Raw genomic sequence first — 17019 nt, 5'->3', positions numbered from 1 at the left:
GCACAGTCGAATATAGCTCTCTTACTTGTTTAATTTTATTTATTTGTATGCCATTTTTGTGGGCACAGTGACGATTTGTTGATATAGACGGACGTTAATTTTTCATACATGTTGGTTCAAACATTTTTTTCTGTGATAATTTATTTATATTGTCAACTAGCTGACCGCCCCGGCTTCGCCCGGTAACTATTTACTAATTTTAGTTCTTCAAGTTTTTCCAAAAAATGTCTCTTATTAAAATGAGAAGTGAAAAGTACGCAATCTATTAAAAATTTTAATCACATTTATTATATCGCGTTAAAACATTTACCTGTAACAAAAGCTATAGTTGTGAAGTTGAAAGAAAATCTGACAAAGATTGAAAAAACCTATATATCAAGATAAAGTAAATACAAATTGACCTTGAGTCTTCCGATTTTATCATATTTAGTAGACACATACTCATTTGAGTCATTTTGGATTTTTTTTAATTCAAATTTAAAAATTTCTAAATAAACGAAATAATCACAATACAAATTTAGCTTTAGATTAAGATTATTCAAATTTTGTGGATACTAAACTGCAGTCTTCTATGAGTTCAATCAATTCCGTCTACATAACACTAAAAACGTTATTTTCAAAATCTGATAATAAAACGGAGATTCCATAATGCAATTTACACATACATACATATTATAAATCATGATTTTTCTCACTTTATTTCCATCTGTAGCTGTCTATTCATTGACTGGCTGTTTGTGTGGTCTGACTGAATCATAATAAAAATATTTTCCATAAACTTTTTTTTTTGCAAATATGCCACTGTGTGACGTCACAACAAAGTGAAGGTAAGCAACCAACTATAACTGGTGGATAAGAGCGTGTGCCAATTATAAATTAATAGATGATTAAAACAAAAACCTTATATACATACATACATATGTATGTATATAAAACATTCATTCATATCTAGATTATTGTGGGAGCAAAGTAAAAATAAAAAAAAACCACAACAATTCAGCTACATACATGTAAGATAATGTAAATAAATATTCCCAATGATCACATGTGCGCTGTAATTTTCTATGTGTCTCTACTGAAGTAAGAAAAAAACATTCAGTTTAAATAAAATGAATAAACATTATTGTAAAGAAATCGACAATAAGGAATTTTTTATACCCTTTCATAGAAATTTCAAACATATTATCGGTCAGATGTTGACACCTGCTGACTAACACTGAAACTATAACAGCTTCTCTTATTTTGAATTGGAATTAAATCTGTGTATATGAAATCTCAATATACTACACATGCCCATAGAAATAGTGAATTTTCGGACCGAGGGTACAGGTCTTTAGTTGGTTAAAATATTTTAAATCTAACATTCGATATAGTACATACGATATAAATATGTCAAGAAAATATTGTGCCAAAAAGTTAATAATTTATGAATATGTAATTTGAGTATAATTATCACGATTTTAAATAGCGACCAAGCCGGAAGAATTCTCGATATATTGATGTATCAATCATGTTTGTAAGTTATTTGGGGGCTACGGAAAGTTGATTTCAACATACAGACGGACAGACGGACATGGCTATATCGACTTCGCTATCTAAAACGATCCAGAATATATATACTTTGTGGGGTCGCAAATTCAAAATGTAGATATTACAAACGGAATGACAAACATATATACCCTTGCCACTCATGGTGAAGGGTATAAAAATCAATAGTTGTGGTTTTTCGATATAATTTAATTATCTTCATTTTAGAGCAAGTTTGAGATAATTTTAAGAACTTTTGAACTTTGAAGAAAGTCTTCTATAATTTTTTTAATTCTTAAAAATTTTGTACATTTTTGAAAAGAGTCATAATTTCCTACACGTTGATATATAATATGTATATCTTTTCCTTTCCGCTAGTCTCATTAATGCCCAACAAACATTTTGTGAATTTTTTTAATGACAACTAGTTATTTCATGCATTATTTTGTAATGAGTGGTGGTTACCCAGTACATTATTTTATTTACTAAAATAAGTACTTATTTTTATGCAGTTTGGTAATGAACTTTTGCATTTAGCACAGCTATCTAGAGCGTTTGACTGGAAAACGGGAGGTTAGTGGTTCGCCACCTGTCAAAGCCATTAATTTTTTTGTTCATATCATATTCATTTATATGTTGATGTTAAATCTATTGTTAACTTACAATAAAATAACTCGTACATGGAGCAGTAAGTTAGCAGCTTGACTATCAAACACAAGAAAATAATGTGACTGTTCGATTCCCACACAAGGCAATATTTTTTGTGTTTTTTTTAGCTACATATTAGAGGTTACAGATTTATTTCCACTTTTTTTCTCAGTTCCCCCACTGTGCGACGATGCATTGAACCAATTAAAGAGTAAATCCTCTCCTTTGAAATATTTTGCCATTCCTTATAACCGCATCTGATAAAGTTTTCTTCGAGGTATAATTTTGAGTCCTTATTTTTTTATGGGATTCAGATCTGGGAATTGGGCAGGACACTTAACACTTATACACCACACCATAATAGTGCCACCACCAAACTTATTGTACACTTGGGGCCCAGTCTCTTACAAATGTTTTTCCATCATTGCCTCATAAATTGTATTTGGATTTAACCGAAAGGAGAACAGTAATCCATTTCTATCTAGAGCAGTTTAAATGTTCTTTGAGGCGAGGTAGTCATAGCTAAAAATGTAGCATTTCCCTTAAAAATCCCTTAAACTGAACAAATTCGTAGACAGGCACGGAATTAACGTATATGTGCTAGAATACTTGATGCCCCGAAAAACTGTCGAGAGGATTCACAAAAGTACCGGTGCTTCAATTCCTCCACTTCATATTGTCAACGAAGCTAAGGAAAAAGCTAACCTTTTGCCAAACATTTTCTCATCAAATTCCTCTTTTCTCGACTAAAATCAATCAGTGCCTGTTATACCTAATGTCTCTTGTATTATGCCTAAAATATTCTTCGGGACTCGGGCAATCAAGAAAGTTCTATTCAGATCCCACCAACCGGTTGCAACCCGGAAAATTATCGCCCAATCGCAATTTGTTATCGATAGTTAGAGAGATCATGTTGAAATATCACCTTGTTAATTATGTATTTAGAATTGAATGGACTTCTGAATGATAGACAAAATGGCTTCCACAGTAGTCGTTCTACTGGAGACATAATGGATTTTCTTTCAGAACAGTTGTGTCAATACACATCATGGAAGAGAGTAAGGTAGTCGCACTCGACATTTCCAAATTGGAATATTCTTCCCATAAATTGGACGCAGCTGCAAGGTCTAGTATAGAGCTGCTGGACCGGGCTGGGTGGATCTTTTGATATTTGTTACACCAATAAAAAATTATATAAATAAATGGTCGAAATAGGTTCAATGCACAATTAATAGAATTTGTACTAATAAAGAAAATATATACAAGATCTATACAAAAGCATTAACGAACTTATTAGTTTGACTTTAAGTGTATGGTACTTTTTTTTATTCCCGTATAATAATACTAATGTATTGTTTCAATGATAGTACAAGTATTTTCAGTACTGTAATGGGTCAGGTAAAATTTCGCAGGTTTTTTTTTCTTTTGATTTTATTTTACTGGAAGCTGTAAATCCCCACATAAAATAACAAACAAAATAACAATGAATGGATACAGATTGTTTAAATTTGTTTATACTTATTTGTATACCAAAGAAATCTATATTATTTTATTTATGAACTCACTCGCATACAGATTATTATGTGAAACGATGATACAGTCAAAATATTCATTTATACGTAAGGTGTTAATAAAATCTATTTTTAACAAACAAAAATCTATACAATTTCTTAAAATAACTGAGTCATTTAAAGAAACTTTAAAAATTTGAACGGAAGAACGGAATTGAATAAAAAAGCTTAAATTAAATTATCAAATGGAAACCTCTTAGGAATAGTGTATGTACCTATGGATTTAGCTTTTTAACTCATTACTTTTCAATGTAAGTTTTTGCTGGAATATTATTAAATTACACTGTCCAACAAATTGAGACTTTTTGATTGGAACAGAAAAGCTACCCTAAAGGACATGTTGAGTAGATCATTTTTGTAGAATAAACTTATAGTCCAGCTGGTCTGAATTTTTTTTTACAGTGGGTTTTAATTTTTTGATCGAAGGTAGCATTATACTAAATGAAAAAAATGTTGTAAGTTAATACCTGAGAGAATTCTTATTGTCAGAGTTATATTGTGGAATTTTATGGGGATAATTTTTGTGGAAGATCTTAATCCCCTATCTCCTATCTTTAGGGGTCAAATTGACCCCTTTTTCGAGAAAATCGAAAAAAGTCCTTTCAAAAAGGACATTTAAGGATTAAAATATTCTACGAAAGTTTTTTCCATAAAATTTCATTGGGGGTCACCAAAGTCACAAAAGTTGTAAATAGCGGCATTTACGCTTAATTAGCAAAATTACACGCCATATCGGGTCTCACATTTTTTAAAAATATCTCAAAAAATCCAAGTATGATCCGAATGAGCTGAAATTTAATATATAAATATTCCATAAGGAGATTTTCAAAATATATGTAAGTTATCTCTTTTAGTTCATGAGTGAAGGAGGAGTTTAAGAAAGTACGCGATAAATATATACTGAAATTGCAATCCCACCCAAATCCGCTTGCTCGGCTTCTCGCACAGAGCCAAACCAGATCAAGGCTTTGAAGAGGTGATCTACCTCCCCGCTAAGATGATCAAGCAATGCCCTCTTTAGAGAGCAATTAGTTTTAATTTTAGTTATAAGATTTAATCACTTATTGTTAGGCCTAATGATATATATAGGCAGATTCAATAAATAAATAAAAAGTTTAAAAAAAAAGTTCATGAGATATTTAGGTTTATTTATTTACTTTTTTTAATTCTGCTCGATCTTTTTTGGTTTTTTAGATATGGCGGGCCTACGAAGGTTCGAATTTTTTTTTTTAAATATTATCTATTTTTGCTATAAAATTTCGAAAACAATAAAAATAACATGGTAACAGTTATCTCATCCCTATAAAAAGTTACACGCATCCAAAGTTGGAACATGAAAAAATGGCCATATTTTTTATGTTTTTTTCCCAAAAAAGTTTTTTTTTTCTTTTGTAGAAACAAATTTTCTTCGGGATTATATAAAATTTGTATATGACCCGAAAAGAGGTCATCCCTATAAAAAGTTACACGCATCCAAAGTTGGAACATGAAAAAATGACCATATTTTTTATGTTTTTTTCCCAAAAAAGTTTTTTTTTCTTTTGTAGAAAAAAATTTTCTTCGGGATTATATAAAATTTGTATATGACCCGAAAAGAGGACCAAAATCGTGTAAAGTAAAACTTCGCTTACTTAAGTGGACCTAGTCGCCTTCAGACTTATCCAAACTTTTACAATTTAAAAAAATTTTGGTTTCAGTAAAAAATTATAAAAAGGCCCTATATATTACTTTGCCCTATTATATTACTTAAATACGTGCAAAGTTATTTTGCTATCACACGGTAAATAACATCGCAGTAGGGTATTTTCTAAAAAAAACTCAGTTTTTGGAATACATTTTCCCCGTTTTAGGAATTTTGGTATTTTAAAATAAAAGGTGTCAAAAATTGTAATGCCATTGATTTAAGGACATTTGGATCTACACTATTTCCAATTTTTGATGTATTATCTTTAACCGTTGAAATTTTAAATTAATTCAAACTTTATATTTTTGTTCATGAAAAATACCTATATTATAATTTTTTAGTTTCTAAGGTAAATGACGTCCGAAAAATTCATAAAATTATTTTACTTCACCAAACTATTAAGCTTCAAGTCCTAAGGTTTTCAACAATATCAACCACTTATACAAAAAGCTTATATTTATTCACCAGGAGCTCCACAATTCTTGCTCCCTTTTGAAAAATTCCATACATTCCATGCAAAATGTGTTTTTGAAAAAACGTAAAAAATATGGCCATTTTTTTCATGTTCCAACTTTGGATGCGTGTAACTTTTTATAGGTGTATTGCGTGTAACACAATATAACTCTGACAATAAGAATTCTCTCAGATACTAACTTACATTTTTTTCATTTAGTATAATGCTACCTTCGATCAATAAATTAAAAATTTGACTCACTGTAAAAAAAATTCAGACCAGCTGTACTATAAGTTTATTCTACAAAAATGATATACTCAACATGCCCTTTCAGAATTATAGGGTCGCTAGTCTGTTCCAAAAATGCTGTTGGACAGTGTTATTAGAATAACTAGTCACGTAGCTATTTATGTAAACTTTAATGATAGGTAAAATCACTAGTTGCGGACAGAACAGTTACCTCCTTTGTCAGCATACTTTTAATTATTGCAAATTTTATTAATAATTTAAATCATACCAAAATCATCTATATAGCCGTTACCGAAATGAAAACAACTTTAGAAGAGTTACGCTCAAAACTTTCGAATTCCCTAATTAACACATTGGGAATACATTTTAAGGAATTATCCATGTTTCCTCCATTTATATACAATCGTTTTTAGGTTTAAAATTAGCTGTATTTCGCATGCAAAATATTTGTAAAGCTTAAACAATAGTTTAATTTATATGAATACATATTTCTACAATACACTGTGAATCACTTACATAAAGTATCAACATTTTAACGAAAATATCATTTAAATCGGATTACAACTGTTTTCACGTATAAAGTTTACAATTAATTCAATTTCAGTTTATTTCACTAATATATTAATTCGAATGATATTCATTCTATAAATCCATTCCCAAAATCTTAATTCAAAGACTTTTATTTAAATAGAATTCATTCGTCCTTTAATTAATTCATAATGGAATTAAATCATAACTGAATTCATTTAACCGTTCAATGATTCAACAAATTGAATTAAAATATTTTTTCACCATCAATTTCTTTTTAAAATTTTATTAAAGCTATTTTGCAATGAATTTGATTTAAATAAAACTTGAATGTTTCAATAAGGAATTGATTCTATAAATAATGAATTCTTAAAGGACTGGGGTACTAAGATATTAAGACAATGAATTTATTCGTAATTAAGAGTATATATTTGATTTTGAAAATTGAATTAAGAATTAATGCTATCGAACCTTTGGTTCACAATCTTCCCAGTAAAAATATTAAGGGTCCTCATGTAAACGCTTAAAAGCCTCGCAAACTGTGCAATCTGTGCATTTTTACACTCTCGCAAATGAAATGTCAAAAAATGTATGGAAATTCGTTTGCACAACTCCGATAAGTTTGCGCGACAATTTAAGGCCCAACTATAATATGCATAAGCTAGCTTAAGGTAATGTCAAAACCAAACGAAAAGTCTGTCAAATGCTTAAGGAAATTCAAAGAAACTTTTAGGTGGCTATAATGTACTTACGTGCATTCAAAACTATTTAGCTACTTTTGTTTACTTTTATTTATAAGAAATAAAAATCAAATAAAATAAGGGTACTCATTTAAACGCTTAAGTTTCCCATTTGTGCAAATGGGCAAATTTGCGCGACATGTTTCATGAACCCACCTTTTCAATCTTGTGCAAGTTTATACAGAAAATTTATATTTGTCAAATAAAAATACATAAATTCAACAAAAGCTTTAATAATTTTTTTGTCAAATTGTATAATTTTAAATTCTAGAAATGTTGAATGAAAATTAAATCTTTGGAACAAATGGTGGTATATATAGTTTGGAAGATTTTGTTTATATTCTAGCTGTTAGTTAATATTTTCATACACAATGCCATTTAATACAATCATTCTGTTCCAAAGTTACACAATTTTCACATGCACAAAATTTTTATATTTTATTTGATTTTTATTTCTTATAAATAAAAGTAAACAAAAGCAGCTGATTCATCAAATGCACAATAAATTCAAGTTTGCGAGTCTAAATTGTAGCGCAAACTTATCGGAGTTGTGCAAACGAATTTCCATACATTTTTTGACATTTCATTTGCGAGAGTGTAAAAAGGCACAGATTGCACAGTTTGCGAGGCTTTTAAGCGTTTACATGAGGACCCTTAATATAAAAATTTTGTGCATGTGAAAATTGTGTAACTTTGGAACAGAATGATTGTATTAAATGACATTGTGTATGAAAACATTAACCTACAGCTAGAACATAAACAGAGTCCTCCAAACTATGTATACCACCGTTTGTTCCAAAGATTTAACTTTCATTCAACATTTTAAAATTAAAATTTATACAATTTGAAAAAAAATTATTAAAGCTTTTGTTGAATTTATGTATTTTTATTTGACAAATAGAAATTTTCTGTATAAACTTGCACAAAATTGAAAAAAACATGAAACATGTCGCGCAAATTTGCCCATTTGCACAAATGGGAAACTTAAGCGTTTAAATGAGTACCCTTATTATACATTTTGGTAATGGCAACTAGTTAGTTACCACATACATAATTTTGTAATGAGTAGTGCATTTAGCACAGCTTTCTAGTGTTGTTTGACTGGAAAACGAGACGTTAGTGGTTCAACACCAGTCAAAGCTGTTCATTTGTTGATCCTCCGAAAAATTGATAATTCTCCAATATGCGCCCTAAAAGATATACATATTCGTTCCTAGTTGAAACAATATGATTCCTTATTTAAATGTTTCTCAGTGTAGTTGCAATATAATAATAATAATATAATTATATTTTCAATTAAAATTAATTTAACTACTTAATACTACTAACTCATCATTCACGTGCTATAATATAAGTAATATTATTTTATTTTATTTTGTCTATGATTTCTTAACTAAATAAATATATACGCTGTTTTGTCATTTGTTTATAATAATAAAAACGCTAGTTGTTAAATAAAAAAATGTTGAAAAGAGCAAAGTACACATGAGCAACCACCAGTTATTAAGTTTTTTTTTGTTTAAATCAAATACAGTTTAATAATTTATTGTTGTAATGGATTTCACACGTCATTTGTGATCGACAGTAGCAAAAACAAATAGAAAAGATTTGTTAATATTTTGGGACAACCCAAATTAGGCAAAATCTTATTTTTAATTCTATACTTAGTGCTGTATATGGAAAGTTACCGAAATAAATAATAATAAATCATATCTTTGGTTTATTTCAATTTTGATTTGAAAGAAAGTTACAAATAAAATTAGATACAACAAGTAAGAATGTTATATTTGGTTGTGCCGAATCTTATATACCCATCATCAATATAATACGGGCACCGATTGTTGTGCATTTTTTATAAAAATATTTACCTATCCGGTTCTCCCGATTTGAATTGTTTTGCTAAAGGCATATTTCACCTTGCTAGGTTCATGCATTAAAATATTATTGGGATCAAAATATCTATAGTGGCCCGAACAAAGTTTTTCATATATTTTGATCCAAAATTTTTAACAATTCAACTTTTTTTGCTAAACTACGTTAGTTATTAGCAATAACTATGTAACTATTTGCGGCAAATCTCGGTTTTCTAGGTCTATACGTATTTATTTTTAAATATCGGACGGTGATTTTTGTGGTTGGACCGATTGGACAGATCAGCAATGAATATTTTCGGGAAATTTTCACCCCCTTAGTCCGTGGCTCTTATTAACAGACGTACATATCTATATAATTTTGTTAAATTTTTAATCAATTCGGATGAGGACCTTATATGGGAGCAATGACGTATTAAGGGATAATCGTCAAAATATCTTATCCTTATGATGGCTTTAGTTTTAAAGATATAGTGACATTTATTATTTGCATAATTTACACCATTTTATATATTATTCGGTCAGTATTTCGCGAGCGGTCTTTCAAACCATAAAATACTTTCTGGATTATGAATCCCCTCTAAAATCTCTTTCATTTGAGTAGAGTCAGATTATTGAACATATCAAGATATATTACTGTTATTGTAAAGATATTGATATTCTTGAGTTTTTGGTTTCGTTCATAAAACTTGTTTTTCGTAAATTTTCTGAAATCAAAATAACTGATCCTTATTTATTTTTGTCCGCTGATTACGAATATAAAAGTAGTTTTTTCTACCACCTCTTGTTTTAAAGATATTATGCATTAATATAAAAAAGAAAATACTTGGAAATGAGGAGCAACGTGAAAGATTTCACCAAGATATACGAGTAATAGTGGAACGATATCAAGAAAGATGGGACCACCAAGAAATGGCAGATTACAGCTGGAATCTTTGTCGGGATCTTAAGCAGACTTTTTATTCCAAAAAATCCTATAAGAGAATATTTTATAAGTGTTCACATTGACTTTGTAAAATCAATTTTGTAAAAATATTTAATTTATAATATTTAACATTTTTGATACTATTAAAACAAGTAGAAAATTAGATAAAATGTAAAGTTGCTTTCTAAATATTTCAGGACCCTTTCAATGGATTAAAAATTATTTACTAAAAATACAATAGTTCATAGGAATGTCTAGTTTGTGAAGACATTGAAAAATAAAGAAAAGAATTTAAGTTTTAAAAACTAACCTAAAAAAACATCATTTTAAATATCCTTGCAATACAACTTAGATATCCTGATATACTCACCAATGTGACTATCACAAAGTATACAGAGGCGTAAAATTTGACAGTTCAAAAACACTAAAATCAGCTTTTTTTGAAATTGTATCGATAGAAAGAGAAAACAAATTTGCGGTTTACTACAGACAGTGCGTTAAAACAAACAACTATATAAATAAGCACAAAACCAAACCAGTTGAAATTGTTTCGAGCGAAAGAGAAAAATATATTTTATTTGCCGTGTCGCCTCTGTATACTTTGTGGTGACTATACTCAAATGAAAGAGATTTTTATGTAGATTAATAATCCAGAAAATATTTAAAGGTTTGGAGAGTCGTTCATGAAATGTTAAGCGAATAATATAAAAAATGCTGAAAATCATGCAAAATTTAAATGTCCTATATCTTGTAAACTAGAGCTGCTAGAAAAAAAACTAATGACGCCATCGTAATCAGAACTCTCAATTTAACCAAAACCAATGGACAGTAGTCATCAAAATTTGGTTTGGTGACCAGTGTTATAGGTCGATCTTCATAAAACTAAGTATGGCGATTTGTGTGTACATAATGATTACACAGGACAACAAAATCGAACAAATTTTAGAGGCTTTTTAAACCAACACACAATTTTGATGTATTGTGGTTCCAGTACTACAAATATGGTCCAAATTTTAAATTATATGGAAACATTTTTTTAAAAAAAATTTTAAATTTTTTTTGACGTTTCTCCAAATAACTCATTAATATTATTAATGAGTTTTTTAAAACAAACAAATTTGCTATTTTCAATACCAAACATTCATGATCAAGGACCTTCTCTCGAGACCCTAACGTGACTTCAACAGACGGATATTGAATTTTATAAGCACTCAAAATATATGTATGTATATAATTTTTGGTTCTAGGACTAATATTTCAGTATCTTACAAACGATATGACAAAATCAATATACCCCCTTTTTGGTGGTGGGTATAAAAATATTTATTGGCATAAAATATATAATATTTCGTTATATTTTTATAACAAAATTCAAATAATTTCTTTGCTCCCAGCTGTTGCAAAAAAGCTGATTTTCATTTAAATTTTAACTATAGTTAAATATTTTTCAATAAAAAACAAGTAAGAAAGTATGGTCGGTCAAGCCCGACCATATAATACCCTACATTAAGTAAAAGAGCAAAAACATTTTTCTTTTAAAATTTCAATAATTTATATTTTTGAGTGATTTTAGGAAGTGGGCCTTATATGGGGGCTATGACCAATTATGGACCGATCACCATGAAATTAGGTCGTGTGATTTATGTCTCTATGAAAGTTTACTATGTTGAATTTTGTGTATATACCAACATTTTTAAGTGATTTAAGCACGTTAAAGTGATTTTCGGAAACGGGTATATATGGGAGCTATGACTAATTATGTAACAAAATTTTGACGACATGAATTTTGTATATATAAAACTTATTTGGAGCGCAATTTGTGCGCCATAAGTGGCTGTGAAACGCACAAATTTATTGTTTTTACAAAGGTTTTCGGTTGCGGATCTTATGAAAACTATAAAGTCCACTGGGGCCAAACTAGCAACTCATATTTAAAATATTTGATAATGAGACTTTTATTAATATAGAACTGATGTGTGATACCATCAGTTATCAAAGATTTATGGTCAAAAATATGATGTTTAGTGGATCCTATACGTATGCGGAAAAAACTTGAAACAACAATTTTTATGCATACCAAAGAAAAAATACTTATGTATATTTACTAGGGTATTCAATCGATTAACCGTTAATCGGTTAACCGATTAATTTTGGACGGTTAACTGTTCGAATAATTCGAAATTGCCGATTTTCAAATAACAAATAAACCGATTAATTGGTGTCGATTAACCGATTAACCGAAATTCCATTTTTTTTGGACTTTAAAATTTTTTTTTATTTATTTTTCCGTTTCAATTCTAATACAAGTTTCAAATTAAAATTAGATATTTTTGAACATCCAATAAACATGATTAGTGAGTATGTATAACAACTGACATATTTAATTTACATGCATTTGAAACTTTGTATTTACATGTATAGACGAAACTTTTTTTTGAAATGAGTCCTTTATCATAACTAAACGAAACTATTAAATTAATCAATATCTAAAACAATCCAAAAAGGAATATTCTTTATAATGCTTTTGATTTCTCCAACATACAATCAGCGAGAGAGTTTTTTTCCAAGAAAAGTTTTATTAAATCTAAAGAAAAAATCGCTTAAATTATATTCTTTTTATAAACGATTATTTCAGAAGATCTCACTAAAACCCTAAAAAACTCACACATCGCTCATTTGCTGCAACAACGTCATAATTCAAAAAAGTCGTTTCGAGAAAAACGTCTTTAAATATTTTATGACATTTTACTATTTCTTAAATAAATTTTCAACAAATCATGGGATTTCAGAAATATAAATAGTAGATGTTAATATCTTTCTAATCAAAAATTATCTCAAATACTTTATTTGCTGTTTCTTATGTTTTTGTACACAAAATTCGTTGTTGTATTTTCAGCTTAAAATGAAAATAGAAATTATTCGGTTAATCGAATAATTTTAAATTAACCGAATAAATCTAAACCTCGATTAATTATTTGCTCGATTAACCGATTAAACCAGAAACCCGATTAATTGAATACCCTAGAAAATACAGAACATTTTGAAAATTTATAATTCTTCAGTAAAATCAAAAAAAAAATTTTTTTCCTTATTCTTATTTTATCCGATTGCTTAAAAATTGTTGATCAATTACACGGTGCTACGATGGAATAAAACTTGGAAAACGACCTAGCGTGGGTTATAGGGCTTGCCGAGTACATTAGAAATTGTGTCAAAAAAATTTCAGAAACTTGAGGGTGTTTCTGAAATTTTTTGATTCAGAAGTTATTCTGAAAAAACCGTTTTCAGTGATGTTCGTCAACTTATCGATTTTTAATTCAGTCAGTCTCTGTCCGACTTTAAATTTTTAAACGGGGTTGGAAAGAAAACTGAATGCGCTTTAAAATGACGTGCATTCTTTGATACATTTGTAAGTCATAAGTCAATTTCTAGGAATATAGATTTTATACATACATTTTATGAAAGTTTAATTCTTTGCCTACCTTTAATTGTTTAAAATTTTGAAATCGGTCTAAAAATGTGTGAGTTAGAGATACTAAAGTACTACGACCTACCGAAAACCGTTTTTTCAAAATAACTAAAAATTTTGAGGGTGTTTCAAAATCTTTGAAAACGGTTTTAGTATGTCCTCACCTAGGCCTACAAACTCCATTAGGTGGCTTTTCAAGTTCTGACAAAAAGTGTCATTTTGTAGCAGAGTGTTATTTGAACATAAAATCAATAGATCTAACAAGAGAATGTCTAAATTGGAATAGGTTGGTTATTGAGAGAAATATATAATTTATCTCTTCCATCCGAAATATCATTAATAAATATAAACAAATAACTGGAAAATAATTCATTAAAATTCTCGTACAATTGCTTTTTTCTATACAGTATTCATTTAACAAATATATTTTTTTTTAAAAAAAATAATTAAAACTCCATTTATCAGACCCTGACAACAAAACAGTAACAAAGTTTAAAACATGCTAACATATATTGTCTTTTGCAATAATCAACGAATGTGCTGAAAATAATTTATTAACAGTTTTTGACAACAAATTTAATAAAAAAATGTTATTTTTAAATCTAATACGCATGAGAGAACACAATATGAATTTTAATTTCTAATACCTCAAATTATAAAAAATTTACATCATTTAACAACTTGTTAATAATATAAACGATAAAAAAATTACCTTTATTGGGAACAGTTTTAACGAAATGTTTTCCCCGAATATTTATGTCTGATTTTTGTAAATTTGTTTCACAAATAACTAAATAATGATAATAATGATTGTATGTATGAATTAAAATAATGCATTTAATAATTGAGAACATTTTCGTTGAAATGGGATTTTTTTCTGAATGGTTTTTTTTTTCTGAGCCATTTTGGACAATTAACTTAATAATATTTAATTATAATTCAACACATTCGTTGATCAATCACTCCAGTAAATTTATTTTAATTTAAAAATGACTATGATTATTTAGCGTTTACATTTTGGACTATTTGCACAATTTTTCCATTTGGAAAAAATACCGTTCTTAATTAAAAATATTCCACAAAATGTTTTTAAATACTTTCAAAAAAATAAATGAGCATTTTCCTAATAGTACCTTTGTTTGAAAATGACAGGTATGTTAAGAGTGTAATTAAAAGTAATGGAGTAATTATCCGTTAGTGAAAAGTGTTGGTGTCTATATTATTTAGTTAAAACAGTTAAGGGCAATTATTTAGCAGCAAACAATTTCAAATCTTTCACAGATCAATCATAGAAACTTTGATTTGCTCCTACATTTAGTCTAAATGTAGTGAATATAACAGTATAACTTTAAGACAGAATTTGCCAGTTATTTAGAAAAATCGTATCGATCATGGAAAGTTATATAAAGAGCTGCTGATGTTCGGTTCGATGCTGACGATCATTTTCTTGTTTGGGTGAAGAGAAAAGCCAAAAAGGAGCAAACATTACAAAAAAAGTGAAAGGAGCAAACATTACAAAAAAGTGGCTGTCGCTGTATTTCGATAAGATATGGCACATCGACATTAAACGGCCTATGGACGAAGTCTATTTAAACCGGTTGAAATCGCTCCATTATTTAACCTAGCCCCAATACAAATTAGGGTTATTTCTCATAAATATCTGATTTATAGTGGCATACACAAAAATGACGTCTACATAAGGACCACTTCTGAAAATCACTATCGAAAAAAATATATTGAAATTTTAAAAGGAATTTTGCCTATTTACTCAGTGTAGGTTAATATGTATATCGAACTCTTAGCGCCAAATTATCGTTTTTTTGATTATTTTGAAATTTATACATAGAATTAAAAATGTTATTTATGATGCGATATAATATGATTTCGTTCAAGCTATTTGTATATTTTTCAAAGATATTTATAACATTTGACAATTAAAAATTCATGGAATACTTTATTGAAAAATATGACAAAAAATAGATACAAATTTACCGAATTGAAATTAAATTTTTATTTTTTAATAGTTTTTAATGAAATCCTCTTAGAATTTTTTTACGATAACTTAAAACGAAAAAAAGTTATTTTTTCCCAAAAAATTAGCGAAAAATCGCCTTTTTAAAAATTTTTAAATTCAAATGCTTGTAACTTTGGACTTAGTCATTATTTTTATTTTTTTTTTATTTATAATCGGTTATAAATTTCTACTTAAGATTTTAATTTTTAAACAGTTCTTTTTCTATTCAGACACATACATATGTTGTTAGTCCAATAAAGGAAAACTGGAGAAAATCGGGAAATATTTGGATACGCTGTTATCAAAAAACTGGAGTAGGGTGGGTAAAAATGTTGAAAATAGGATCGCTTTAAAAATGTAACCTACCCGAGTTGTCCTACTTTGAAGACCCTTGGTCGCTCCCATGGTGGACCCATGAGGTCCATGTTCAAAACTTTAACTCGACAACCCTTGTTCTTTGCGCATGTGAAATTTCATTCAAACCAATCTAACCATTTAGAAGTTACAGATTTATTTCCTCTCTTTTTTTTCTATACCACTGTGTGTCGCTTACGATAAAATTGTGAAATGTAAACATTGACTTACGATAAAATCTTACCCCCTATAATTTTGAAGTTGTTAACAATTTTGATATTCTGAGAACGCTAAAACATCAGTTGGTCCATAAAATTTTAATGTTTGCAATAATAAAAAATTGAGAAATTGATCTTTTTTTCCGACCGACTATACCTTTTTTCATAAAATATGATTTCTTACTAATTTGGACATACTACTCAATTATCTTAACACTATAAATTGACTAAAGCGTTTTCGAGATATCGATCATTTTGTGTTTATATAAATTTGACCCGGAATAAATAAACCTCCAAATAAAATTAAATATAAACTAATTACACTGTCCAACAAATTGAGACTTTTTGATTCGAACAGAATAGCGACCCTATAATTCTGAAAGGGCATGTTGAGTAGATCATTTTTGTAGAATAAACTTATAGTCCACCTGGTCGGAATTTTTTTTTACAGTGGGTCAAAGTTTTCATTTTTTGATTCAGTTAGAAGCAGTATACTAACTGAAAAAAAATGTTGTAAGTTAATGTCTAAGAGAATTCTTATTGTCAGAGTTATATTGTGTAATTTTATGGGGATCATTTTTGTGGAAGAAAATGAAAAAAAGTCCTTTCAAAAAGGACATTTAAGGATTAAAATATTCGACGATAATTTTTGCCGGAAAATTTCAGTGGGGGTCACCAAAGATACCAAAGATGTAGATAAAGCACTTTACGCTTAATTACCAAAATTGCACGCCACCTTGGGTCTCACATTTTTTAAAAAAATCGCC

This window comes from Calliphora vicina, chromosome 5, assembly GCF_958450345.1.
Source record: "Calliphora vicina chromosome 5, idCalVici1.1, whole genome shotgun sequence".
Taxonomy (NCBI): domain Eukaryota; kingdom Metazoa; phylum Arthropoda; class Insecta; order Diptera; family Calliphoridae; genus Calliphora; species Calliphora vicina.
This window is presented reverse-complemented; position numbering follows the sequence as displayed.